This window comes from Scyliorhinus torazame, chromosome 3, assembly GCF_047496885.1.
Source record: "Scyliorhinus torazame isolate Kashiwa2021f chromosome 3, sScyTor2.1, whole genome shotgun sequence".
Taxonomy (NCBI): Eukaryota; Metazoa; Chordata; class Chondrichthyes; order Carcharhiniformes; family Scyliorhinidae; genus Scyliorhinus; species Scyliorhinus torazame.
The window spans coordinates 339,015,429-339,028,780 of NC_092709.1; positions in this window are offsets into that span (position 1 = coordinate 339,015,429).

Sequence of the window (13,352 nt, forward strand, 5' to 3'; positions counted from 1 at the left end):
TTGGCCATGATAAATTGCCCTTAGTGTCCAAAATTGCCCTTAGTGTTGGGTGGGGTTACTGGGTTATGGGGATAGGGTGGAGGTGTTGACCTTGGGTAGGGTGCTCATTCAGCCCATCGGTGTGACTCAATGGGCTGAATGGCCTCCTTCTGCACTGTAAATGATAAATTCTATGACCCCCATCACCCTCAGTCTTTCTATGTAACACAGACCCTCACCACTGGAATTATTATTTTTTCTGCACTCTTTTCATGACTTCACATCCTTCCCAAAACGGGGTGCCCACAATTGGACACAATACTCCAGTTGAGTGTTTTAAAAGGTTGGCAATATGCTCTCTTGCTTTTATATTCTATCGCTCTCTTTATAACGCGTAAGATCCCACATACCTTATTAACCATTTCCTCACCCTGCCTGACACCTTCAACAATTTGTGCACACATACCCCCAGGTCTCTCTGTTCCTGCGCCCTCTTTAGACGTGCACTTTTTGGGTTATATTGTCTCTCCTTGTGCTTCACATTAAAATACATCACTCCACACTTGGCATTAAATTTAATCTGTCACACACCCGCCCATTCCACCAGCCGGTCTACGTACTTTTGAAGTCCCCACCTCACTGCTCACAATACTTCCAAGGTTTGATTTTTTTCGGCAAATGTTGAAATTGTGCCCTGCTCACCCAAATCTAATATAGATCAAGAAAAGTAATTATACTAACACCGGTCCCCTGGGGAACCCCACTATAAACCTCCCTTCAGTTCACCACTACTCTGTTGCTCAGCCAACAGTAATGTGATAATCTCCAGATAATGTGTTTTAGTGATGTAGGTTGAGGGATTAAAACCTGCCCCCAAGGCACTGGGGAGATGTCCCTGCTCTTCTTTCAATATGCCAGGAGATATTTAACATTAGCTTAGACAGCAGACGAGCCTTCAGCTTAACATCATGTGTAGCAGCCCTGGCAGCCTCAACTTTGGTGTGTCAACTGGGATTATGCACTCAAGTTGTCTTGAGTAAATGGCCCTTTGTCTTAAAGACCAGACTTCATGGTGCCATCTTATCTTTGCAGTGCCTCTCCTGAGGATTCAAGCTGTGGTTTTCTGCTCTACGCATGCAAGACTTGGACTGTGTGCCAGCGTCATGGCAAGAAGCTCAATCACTTTCACTTGCGTTGCCTTCAGAAGCTCCTCAAGGTCGGATGGCAGGACGCGGAGCTGTTAACCCGAGCTGCCTTGCCGAGCACCCACACCATATTCAAACAGTCACAACTGAGTGGGGCTGGTCCCATAGCCAGAGTGCCTGAACTTGCTTACCAAAGCAAATCTTCTATGGTTGAGTCCGGGACAGGTTCTTGTGCTGGTCAAAAGAGGGGCTGCAAGGACGTTCACCTTGGAGTTTTGATATTGACTTTGAGTCCTGGGAGAAAATTGCCCAGGGCATCTATGCCTGGTGCAATCAAATAAAACATAGCGCGTCCTCCTTTGAAAGCACACATCAGATGCGGGGAGAAAACAGAAGGAGAGGAACTCCTGAGGCAGCAACACATTCAATACTCAATCGCATGTGAAATCCTGCCCTATTTACAACAGAACCTTCCAGGTACAGCTCAGTTGCAGGGGCTGGTTTAGCACAGGGCTAAATCGCTGGCTTTGAAAGCAGACCAAGGCAGGCCAGCAGCACAGTTCAATTCCCATACCAGCCTCCCCGAACAGGCGCCGGAATGTGGCGACTAGGGACTTTTCACAGTAACTTCATTTGAAGCCTACTTGTGACAATAAGCAATTTTCATTTCATTTCATTTCAGTTGTAGCAGTCACTCACGTGTCCATCAGAACAATACCATTAACCCCAGATAATGAACATGGTCAACTTCAACTCAAAAGATGAACAAGAAAGATTGTGAGTTGTAAGCTCGCTGCGCTCCATTATATTGCTCCTCCTAGTGGCTAGCTGTCTTAATTGAGTCTATAGAATAAACATTCACAGGCTATTGAACCATAGATAGCATCACAGTTGATCCTGTTCCTATCCAATATACAGCAATATCACTTTGTATTAATATATTGCTTTCGCATAATGAAACTCCCCAAATAATTTCACAGGACTGCGGTTGGACAACTTGTTCAGCTTCACTCCAGCTCTGTAAGTAGCTGCTATCTTTTCTCTGATTGATAACGCACTGTACTTCTGTCTTGGTTTCTTACCGACAAGTCCTGTTGCTAATCACTTTGCCGAAGACACTGGCTTAAAATGGGAAAAGGTTTCACCAAAACAACAATAACAATTTGAATTTCTGTGGTGCCTTTCATAAAATAAAACGTTTCAAAAGCATTATTATCAAACAAGCTTTATCACTGAGCCACCTGAGGAGATATTAGGACAGGTGACCAAATGTTTGAACAAAGTGGTGGATTTTTTAGAAGCATCTTCAAGGGGGAGAGGATAGAATCATAGAATTTACAGTGCAGAAGGAGGCCATTCGACCCATCGATTCTGCACCGGCCCTTGGAAAGAGCACCGCATCCAAGCCCACGTCTCCACCCTATCCCTGTAACCCAGTAACCCCACCACATCTCCCAATGTGGGAGATATCCCCACATGTGCATGATTCTGCCATGTGACTGCACCGTCAAACTCTTTCATGGAAAAGGTGCCGATTAAAAGGGTGGGTTTTTTTTCCAGTCCGGCACGGGACAAAGAATTCCCGCCCGGTTCAACATACCTTTGGCTTGTCCGACAAATTCTCCGTCCTGCTCGGGACGATTCCCGCAATGAGCGGGACCAGAGGATTTAGGCCAAGGAAACTTGCATTGAGCTTGCACGGACGCAATGGGCTGAATGGTCTCCTGACGTGCTGCCACCTCTCTGTGACTCTATCAGCAATGGCAGACGTTGCTAGCCCTGCTGGATGAGCTCTTGCCCGATGTGTCCCTTGAAAAGGGATACCGAGTTGTCAGAAAGGAATTGATCCTGTCTGCCGAGCACCATGGGGAAAGTTTGATAAGTGAGACTGCGAGTGAGAAAATGGAGAAGAGGGAATTAACCACCTCGCTAAAAGCTGCCTCTGGGAAAGATCTCCAATCTCTTTTTTTCCGTCAACCGGCTTTCTAGTAATGTTATATACAACTGACAGATGCAGCCATTGATTCACGGTTAGTGCCTGAGCTCCCTTATAAATATTCATCCATTAGATGGGCCCAAGGCTTGGGCCAGGAAGGAGGTAGGTAAAGTTCCCAATCAATTCTGCATGCATGTACAGAGCTCAGGATAGTTCTCCTGAGGGGTTACTTGCAGACCCTCCCCATGACTACTCGCTTCCTAAACACACACACACACCCCCGTCGCTCCCCACCCACCCTCCCCCCTACCCCCATTGAGGCAGCTGTTTCCAAAACCATGAACACAAACACAGGAAAGGACCAGAGAAGATGTCTTTTCAATTTGCTTTTGTTTTGAGATTTTCTGTCACTTTTAACCTAAAGATTCAGTGTTTTAAAAAAAAAAAATGTCTTTACTCTTTGCCGCATTTCGAAGACGTGTGCTGGAATTCTGCTCAGTGTCCTGGCCACATACCCAAACCACATTGCTAAAGCAGCAGCACTGGAAGCATACTATCTGGTCATTATTTCATTGCTGCCTGTGGGATCTTCCCGAGTACAAATTGGCTGCAGTATTTCCATACATTATAACAGTGATTCTCCTTCAAAAGTACAAATTTAGGAACATTGGAACAGGAGGAGCCCTGCACATTTATTCTGCCTGACATGTATGCTTCAACTCCAGGCCATTGGTACCATTACAGCACTTTACAGTCTTTTGGACTTGACATGAGTTCAACAACTTCAAACCATGAACTCCCTCCTCCATTTTTATTTTCTTCCCCAACCCCTCTCCCACAGGGCCACCTGCAACTTGCTTTACTTTCACAATGTGCTGACCCTTGTTCTGCTATTAATTGATAGGACACCTTGGGCGAGTGCGCGGTCAATTTCAGCCCCACATGCCCTGGAGCCACAACATAAGTGAATGACCCAATAAATGTCATAAAAATACCTAAAGTCTTTTGCCCTTGGCTGCTCGATATTCACAGTCACCAGGTTTGTAATTGTAAACACGATTATTGTTTATTTATAATAAGAACTATCATGAAATATGCAACAAATATAACAACAAGCTAATACCTAATGCCCACTTTAACTTGCCCCCACCCTTTACTCACACAGACAAGGCAGACAAACACAGAGGGGTGGAAAGGGGTAAAAATCATGTCAAGGGAAGCAAGTGTTTGTTCCAGATGATGGTTTTCACACATATTCCTTCACAGCAAACTTGCAGATTAAAGTCTTTGGTTTGCAGCCTGCAATGATCTTGTTTGAAGATGCATTCATTCAGGTAGTTTAAAAATGCAGTACTCACAGCCTTCATTGAGAAACATCTTATTTCACATCAAACTTTGCTTTCAGTTCATCAGGCATCTGTAGTCTCAGAGATACAACACCCGCCAGAATTTCTGGAGAGAGAGTCAACCCCCACAGTGGCATTCTGAGGAGAGCTAGCTGGATCTTTCTGGAGAGAGTTGCTGGATCTCTTTGGGGGAGAGTTAGCTGGATCCCTTAACGGTGCTGCCAGAATCAAAACTGAAACCAAACTCGAACCTTGGGACTTAGAAAAACTTTGAAATAGGATCTAATCACCACTGTTACCAGGCAGATCATTGCCTTTTGGGCCAATTCATTGGCCTCCAACCAAATCAGTCAAAATGACTTCCAACCCAACTCCCTCTTTGAAGCCGACAAGTCTGAAGCTGCTGATAAACCCATCACATCCTTTCGGATTCTTCCTGCATGAATTAAAGATACAAGCTGCTTGCCTTAAAGTGACATGTCCATTAATCATCCGTGGATCAAAAATGTAACGGCAAAAATAAAAGAAAGGGGAAATAAGTGAATAAACAGCAAAGACCTTTACATAACACATTCTACAACCTCACCTTCATGCCATTATTAGCAGTGTCTTTAGTCTTTAACACTACTACTAACATTCCCTTTGTCTTGTGGCTAGGACATCTTTGTCAAATCTGACCTGAGCTCTCACCTATCCCTGCTCTATTCTATTCTGCTCCACCATCACCAATACCCTCTCCAACTATACAATCTATCACATTTCTGCCCATTTCCAGCTCTGATGAAACATTAGGGCAGCACGGTAGCCTTGTGGATAGCACAATTGCTTCACAGCTCCAGGGTCCCAGGGTCGATTCCGGCTTGGGTCACTGTCTGTGCGGAGTCTGCACATCCTCCCCGTGTGTGCGTGGGTTTCCTCCGGGTGCTCCGGTTTCCTCCCACAGTCCAAAGATGTGCAAGTTAGGTGGATTGGCCATGATAAATTGACCTTAGTGTCCAAAATTGCCCTTAGTGTTGGGTGGGGTTACTGGGTTATGGGGGTAGGGTGGCGGTGTTGACCTTGGGTAGGGTGCTCTTTCCAAGAGCTGGTGCAGACTCGATGGGCCGAATGGCCTCCTTCTGCACTGTAAATTCTATGATAAAAAAATAAAGATTAAAGGGGCTGGTTTAGCACAGTTGGCTAAACAGCTGGCTTGTAATGCAGAACAATACCAGCAGCACGGGTTCAATTCCCATACCGGCCTCCCCGAACAGGCACCGGAATGTGGCGACGAGGGGCTTGTCACAGTAACTTCATTGAAGCCGACTTGTGGCAATTATAACTCCGTGACCCTCTCCACAGATGTTGCCAGAGCAGCCGACCTTTACAACATTTTCTGTTTTTATTTCAGATTTCCAGCATCCGCACTATTTTGCTTTTATATGACCATTGATACCTTTTCCTTCTCTTGGCAAAATCCACTGCCTTTTGGGGAGAGAGCTTTCCGTCTTTCCTTTACTCTTTATGCCTCCCGACGTCTCCCCCGAAGGACCTAGTTGCAATTTTTTTTTTTAAATTTAGGGTACCCAACTTTTTTCCAATTAAGGGGCAATTTAGCGTGTCCAATCCACCTACCCTGCACATCTTTGGGTTGTGGTGCGAAATACATGCAAACACGGGAAGAATGTGCAAATTCCACACGGACAGTGATCCAGAGCCAGGATCGAACCTGGGACCTAGGCGCCTTGAGGCAGCAGTGCTAACCACTGCGTGACCGTGCTGCCCGACCTCGTTCCAATTTTAAGATAATGCTTCTTCGCTCTGATTCCTCCACCATCGGAAACCGTTTCTCTTTGTCCAATCTGTCAACTCACTTGTTTCGAATACCTCAACTGTGTCAAGCCTCAACTTAAAAAAAAATACATTTAGAGTACCCAATTCATTTGTTTCCAATTAAGGGGCAATTTAGCGTGGCCAATCCACCTACCCTGCACATCGTTTGGGTTGTGGGGGTGAAACCCACACAAACACAGGGAGAATGTGCAAACTCCACACGGACAGTGACCCAGAGCCGGGATCGAACCTGGGACCTCGGCGCCTTGAGGCAGCAGGGCTAAACCACTGCGCCACCGTGCTGCCCCTACTCAACTTTTTTAACTCAATGGAATGTAAGACAAATTCACAAAACCTTCTACCTAATAATAACCTTCTAACTTCACAACTTAACCATTTAAGCACTGGTCAATGCATTGATATTAACCACCTGCATCACTTTCAAAGCAAATATATCTTTCCTGAGGTGCAATGCTCAGAACTCTCAAAGGTGCTCATCTCCGTTTTCTCAAGGGCAATTAAGGATAGACCACGAATGCTGCAGATCCCATGAAAAGAATTATGAAAAAATGTTGGGATCTTACCAAGGCTCCCTACGACCGAACCATCGCATCTCGACTTCTGAGATGGGGACAAAAGTCCAGAAAATTCAGGGGCAGGAATAGGCCCCTCGAGCCTGCTCTGCCATTCAGTACGATGATGGCTGATCTGATTGTGGCCTTAACCCCTCCACTTTCCTGACTGCCCACCAGAACTCTTGCCTGCTTTGTTATCAAAAACATACCTACCCCAGCCTTAAATATATTCAAAATGGAGCATCCACAACCCTCTGCGGTAAAGATTTCCACAAGTTCACAACCATTTGAGTGAAGTAATTTCTCCTCATCTCAGACCTAAATGATTGGCTCCCTATCCTGAGACCGTGCCCTAATTTCCCGAATATATAGATATAAATGTGCTCGCGTATATATGTTATATACTGACTATAATTTCATTTGTTGTTGTTTGTACAGGTCCACAGGTCACTTAAAGGGGCAACACAGGTGGAGAAGGTAGTCAAGAAGGCATACGGCATGCTTGCCTTCATTAGCTGGGGCATTGAGTATAAAAATTGGCAAGTCATGTTGCAGCTGTATAGAACCTTAGTTCGACCACACTTGGAGTATGGTGTTCAATTCTGGTCGCCACACTACCAGAAGGATGTGGAGGCTTTAGAGAGGGTGCAGAAGAGATTTACCAGGATATTGCCTGGTATGGAGGGCATTAGCTGTGAGGAGCGGTTGAATAAACTCGGTTTGTTCTCACTGGAATGAAGGAGGTTGAGGGGTGACCTGATAGAGGTCTACAAAATTATGAGGGGCATTGACAGAGTGGATAGTCAGAGACTTTTTCCCAGAGTAGAGGGTCCAATTACTAAGGGGCATAGGTTTAAGGTGCGAGGGGTAAAGTTTAGAGGAGATGCATGAGGCAAGTGTTTTACACAGAGGGTAGTGGAACTCGCTGCCAGAGGAGGTGGTGGAAGCAGGGACGATAGTGAGGTTTAAGGGGCATCTTGACAAATACATGAATAGGATGGGAATAGAGGGATACGGATCCCGGAAGTGTGAGAAGATTTTAGTTTAGACGGGCAGCATGGTCGGCGCAGGCTTGGAGGGCCGAAGGGCCTGTTCCTGTGCTGTACTTTTCTTTGTTCTTTGAGGTCATGAAAGGCGCTATAAAATGTAAGATTTTTCTCTTTCTTCCTTCCTCTTTAGTGTTTTTCCCTTCCCTTCAGGTTCTGACTCCTGCCAGGATACAATTCCAGACACGTTATTTATCACCTCATCACTATCTCGCGCACGCATGAGATCGCACAGTGAGCATGGTAACTGGCTGGAACTCCAGCTGGAGGCCTCAAGGCTCATCCCCAAATCCTGAAAATCCCAGATTTTGGTATCCGATGTAACAAAAGCAATAGTAAGCAGCATGCCTGAGCTCCACTTGAGATTGTGGGATTCCCTAAAGCTAAGGACCCACAGCAGACATCCAGCATTGCAAACCCCTGTGTGCAGTGTTTTACCACTGACATGTATTCGACGGGATGGCTCTGAGGAGTGGAAGGTGAAATTAATTTTGGCAACCTCGAGCCAGTTCCTGGTAGATGCAGCACAGCTTCAGGCAAAACACAGCACTGAATTGGCAATTTTCCTCTATGGTATCAGAAGGAAGGCAGAGTGGGTAGTCGGAAGGTCTTTTAATATGCACCTTAAAACTTACATCTTTAACCAAGCGTATAGTCACTTATCTGACTCAGTGGGTAGCTTGTCTGAAGGTTGTGAGTTTGAGTCCCCCTACAATGACTTTAGAAGGTATGCTGCTCGATTAGATGTTAAACTGAAGCTGCCGCAGAGGGATGTTACAAAACAAAAATCGCATGACGCTATTTTCAAGAAGAGCACCAAACTGACCTGGCAATATTTATCACTCAGCCAACATCACTGAAAACTGATTATCGGTTCATTTTCATATTGCCAGCCGTGGGAGTTTACTGTGCACAAATTGGCCACCGTGCTTTCTATATTAGCACAGTGGCTACACCTCATTGATTGGAAAGTGCTCCAGAACAGCCCAACATCATGGGCGTCATTCTCCGACCCCCCGCCGGGTTGGAGAATCGCCGGGGGCTGCCGTGAATCCCGCCCCCGCCGGTTGCCGAAGTCTCCGGTACCGGATATTCGGTGGGGGCGGGAATCGGGCCGCGCCAGTTGGCGGGCCCCCCCCCCACTCGATTCTCCGGCCCGGATGGGCCGAAGTCCCGCCGATAAATTGCCTGTCCTGCCGGCGTGGATTAAACCACCCTTTGAACGGCGGGACAAGGCGGCGTGGGCGGGCTCCGGGGTCCTGGGGGGGGCGCGGGGCGATCTGGCCCCGGGTGGTGCCCCCACGGTGGCCTGGCCCGCGATCGGGGCCCACCGATCCGCGGGCGGGCCTGTGCCGTGGGGGCACTCTTTCCCTTCCGCCTCCGCTACGGTCTCCACCATGGCGGAGGCGGAAGAGACTCCCTCCACTGCGCATGCGTGGGAAACTGTCAGCGGCCGCTGACGCTCCCGCGCATGCGCCGCCCGGGGATGTAATTTCCGCGCCAGCTGGCGGGGCAACAAAGGCCGTTTCCGCCAGCTGGCGGGGCGGAAATTCCTCCGGCGTCGGCCTAGCCCCTCAATGTTGGGGCTCGGCCCCCAAAGATGCGGAGCATTCTGCACCTTTGGGGCGGCGCGATGTCCGTCTGATTGGCGCCGTTTTGGGCGCCAGTCAGTGGACATCGCGCCGTTTCGGGAGAAAGGGTCAAGTTTTTCTTTAATATTTGCTTCTTCTCGGTGTCAAATTTTGTTCGAGTACATTTCCGTGGGGTGCCTTGGCATGCTTCACTGCTTTAAAGACGCTACACAAATGCTGTCAGCCCACACAGTGCAGGGCGGCATTCTGATTCCAATTCATTTATGGGGCTGACCAAAGTTACCTGGTTCACGATGGAGTTTAGACTGAGGGAGCATTATCCTGCATGCAGTCCCGACATGAGAATGCCTCAAGCTCACACCGAACTTCATTTCCTGCCTCTTTCCATTAATGCTTTGGCCTGCACAAGAATTGGAAACGTTTATTTAAACCCCTGGTTATTGACCATCTTGAGTGGGCTGCTCAATGGCTGAGGCTCAAATAGAGTATTGACCTGTGCAATGAAACTGAATAGGAACTGTTTTAATAACCTTGCAATATGGACTGCAAGGCATCTGGAGACAGTCAAGCTTCAGTGGAACAGTCCAAGCTGTCAACCTTGATGATTTGTCTTAGTTAAATATAAATAGAGTCAAAACGCATTTATATTTTGCCCCATACAGAAACGTCTGAAGTATTTCGCAATTAGTTTCAAACTGAATGATGTTAGTACAGAAGCAAACATACCCACAACAAGATCCTGCAAATGACAACGGAATGAAAAGCCAATTCATTACCTTTGGCAGCGTCGGTTGTGAGGTGGCCTGCATACCAATACAAAACTCCTGAAAACTTTGTGAGATAGTGTTCGAGAGCTGTGAACATCTGCCTTAAACACCAGAACAGGTGAAAGCTTGTCCGAAGAACTGCAACTCTGACAATGCTGGACCACATTATGCCAGCTCAGGTGATGTATTGATGATCTGGATGGAAATCAAATGCACAGACCTTTGACCCAATGCTGGGAATAAGAATATCCTGAGGGGCCTCGACAGGGTGGATGTTTCCTCTTGTGAGAGAATCTAGAGCTAGTGGTCATTGTTTAAAAATAAGGAGTCACCCATTTAAGACAGGGATGAGATGAATGTTTTTTCTCTCAGACGGTCGTGAGTCTTTGAGACTCCCTTCCTCAAAAGCCAGTGGAGGCAGAGTCTTTGAATGCTTTCAGGGCAGAGGTAGATAGATTCTTGATAAATAAGCCGATGAAAGGCTATCAGAGGGAGGCAGCGGGTTCCAGTCAGATCAGCCATGGTCTTGTTGAATGGCGGCATAGGCTGAAAGTCCTCCAAACTCATATGTTCATATGGGCTAACAATTGAATGACAATCTAAGACATTGGGAACTATTTCTTTCAAACATTAATGAGAGGAAAGTCCAACGTAAGAACATGAAAATTCAAAGCCGTTTGGCCCATCGAATGTCAAATGGTAGTGCCCAAATTCACCCATAGAAGGCTAATATCCCAAATATTCATCAAACTGCATCATTTCTGCACACTAAATCTTCTATCAATGGTCATTCCCTTAGTTCCCAATTCTTTCATTGAAGTGTGTCGTAAATGCAATAATTGGCGCCCACCAGTTAGCTAACTGATAACGACAGGTTTGTTATCAATACTAACTATATACAGAATTCTGTAATCAACGTCTTCATTCTCAGCATTGCGATCACAAGTAAAACTGCCTGCAAAGCCACGCTCTGCACCCAGATTCCCGCGCTCACTCTCCATTGGAAGTTTGGATCACATAACCCATCCGATGCACGCTCCCTTAAAGGGGCGAGCTACTACAGAGAGCATTCATCTAATACAGTAAGGAGAGAACAGAGAAAGGTACATTTGCATAGCGCCTTTCATGAACTGAGGACTTTCCAAATTAAATGTTTCAGGTAATTAAGTATCTTTGAGGTGCAGTCGCTGATATAACAAAGTTTATCCTCCCCATACCCTAATTTAACATTGAGTCCCACCCCCATGTATTCCAATTCACATTAAAACCCATCCCCGTGTACACGAATGCACCGTCGAAGCTCTTCTCTCCAGCACCGTAACTTGGTCAGTGAATCCCAGGCCTTTATTACCCGAACTCTCCACAGGGCATCAATCTCACTTTGAATGTACTTAACTCTAAACATTCTGGCTGGTAGATTGTAAATAAAGGTACTGTTCAATGAGGAATTGAGCTATAAAGATAAAGAAGGTTTAAAGTTCAAATCTACAGCCTGTTCTGATCAATTAATCTCAATCACAGCCCAGTGAGAAACCCCTGGGCAATCAAGGTGCCTGCGACTTGTTTAATGCAAGATTGACTGTTACACCAAAGCTCACCAGTGATGGTTTGGAAGGATTGGGTTATGTAAAAGTCCTCCGCGGTGATGAGTATTAGAATGACTGTTCCTGTGGTAGATGCTGTCTGTAGATTAGTCCTGAGTATATGGATAGGACATAACAAGACTACCTCATGGCACACAGGCAATGAAGGCACTGTGCCATAAGAACATGAGAAGTAGGAGCAGGACTAGACCACGAGGCTCGTGAATCAATGTGACCTTGACTGGTCTTCAAACTCAACTCAACTTTCCTGGCTAAGGTAGATTGGGAGCAAAGACTTCATGGTGAAGCAGTTGAGGAACAGTGGAGAACCTTCCGAGCGATCTTTCACAGTGTTCAGAAAAGGTTCATACCAAAAGAAAGACGGTAGAAAGGGGAAAAATCGACCGTGGATATCTAAGGAGGTGAGGGAGAGTATCAAATTGAAGGAAAAAACATACAAAGTGGCAAAAATTAGTGGGAGACTACAGGACTGGGAAGCCTTTAGGGGACAACAGAAAGCTACTAAAAAAGCTATAAAGAAGAGTAAGGTAGACTATGAAAGTAAACTGGCTCAGAACATAAAAGCAGATAGTAAAAGCTTCTACAAATATATAAGACAAAAAAGAGTGGCTAAGGTAAATATTGGTCCTTTGGAAGATGAGAAGGGAGATTTAATAATAGGAGACGGGAAAATGGCTGAGGAGCTGAACAGGTTTTTTGGGTCAGTCTTCACAGTGGAAGACACGCCAGTGACTGATGGAAATAAAGATATGATAGGTGAGGACCTTGAGATGATTGTAATCACTAAGGAGGCAGTATTGGGCAAGCTAATGGGGCTAAAGGTAGACAAGTCTCCTGGCCCTGATGGGATGCATCCCAGAATGTTAAAAGAGATGGCTAAGAAAATTGTAAACACACTAGTGATAATTTATCAAAATTCACTAGACTCTGGGGTGGTCTCAGAGGATTGGAAAGTAGCAAACGTGACACCACTGTTTAAAAAAGGAGGTCGGCAGAAAGCGGGTAATTATAGGCCAGTAAGCTTAACTTCGGTTGTAGGGAAAATGCTGGAATCTATTATTAAGGAGGAAATAGCGGGGCACCTGGAGGGAAATTGTCCCATTGGGCAGACGCAGCATGGGTTCACAAAGGGTAGGTCGTGTCTGACTAATTTGGTAGAATTTTTTGAGGACGTTATCAGTGCAGTAGAAAACGGGGAGCCAATGGATGTGGTATATCTGGATTTCCAGAAAGCTTTTGACAAGGTGCCACACAAAAGGTTGCTGCATAAACTAAAGATGCATGGCATTGAGGGTAAAGTGGTAGCATGGGTAGAGGTTTGGTTAACTAACAGAAAGCAGAGAGTGGGGATAAATGGGTGTTTCTCTGGTTGGCAACCTGTAACTAGTGGGGTCCTTCAAGGATCAGTGTTGGGCCCGCAGTTGTTCACAATTTACATAGATGATTTGGAGTTGGGGACCAAGTGCAATGTGTCAAAGTTTGCAGACGACACTAAGATGAGTGGTAAAGCAAAAAGTGCAGAGGATACCGGAAGTCTGCAGAAGGATTTG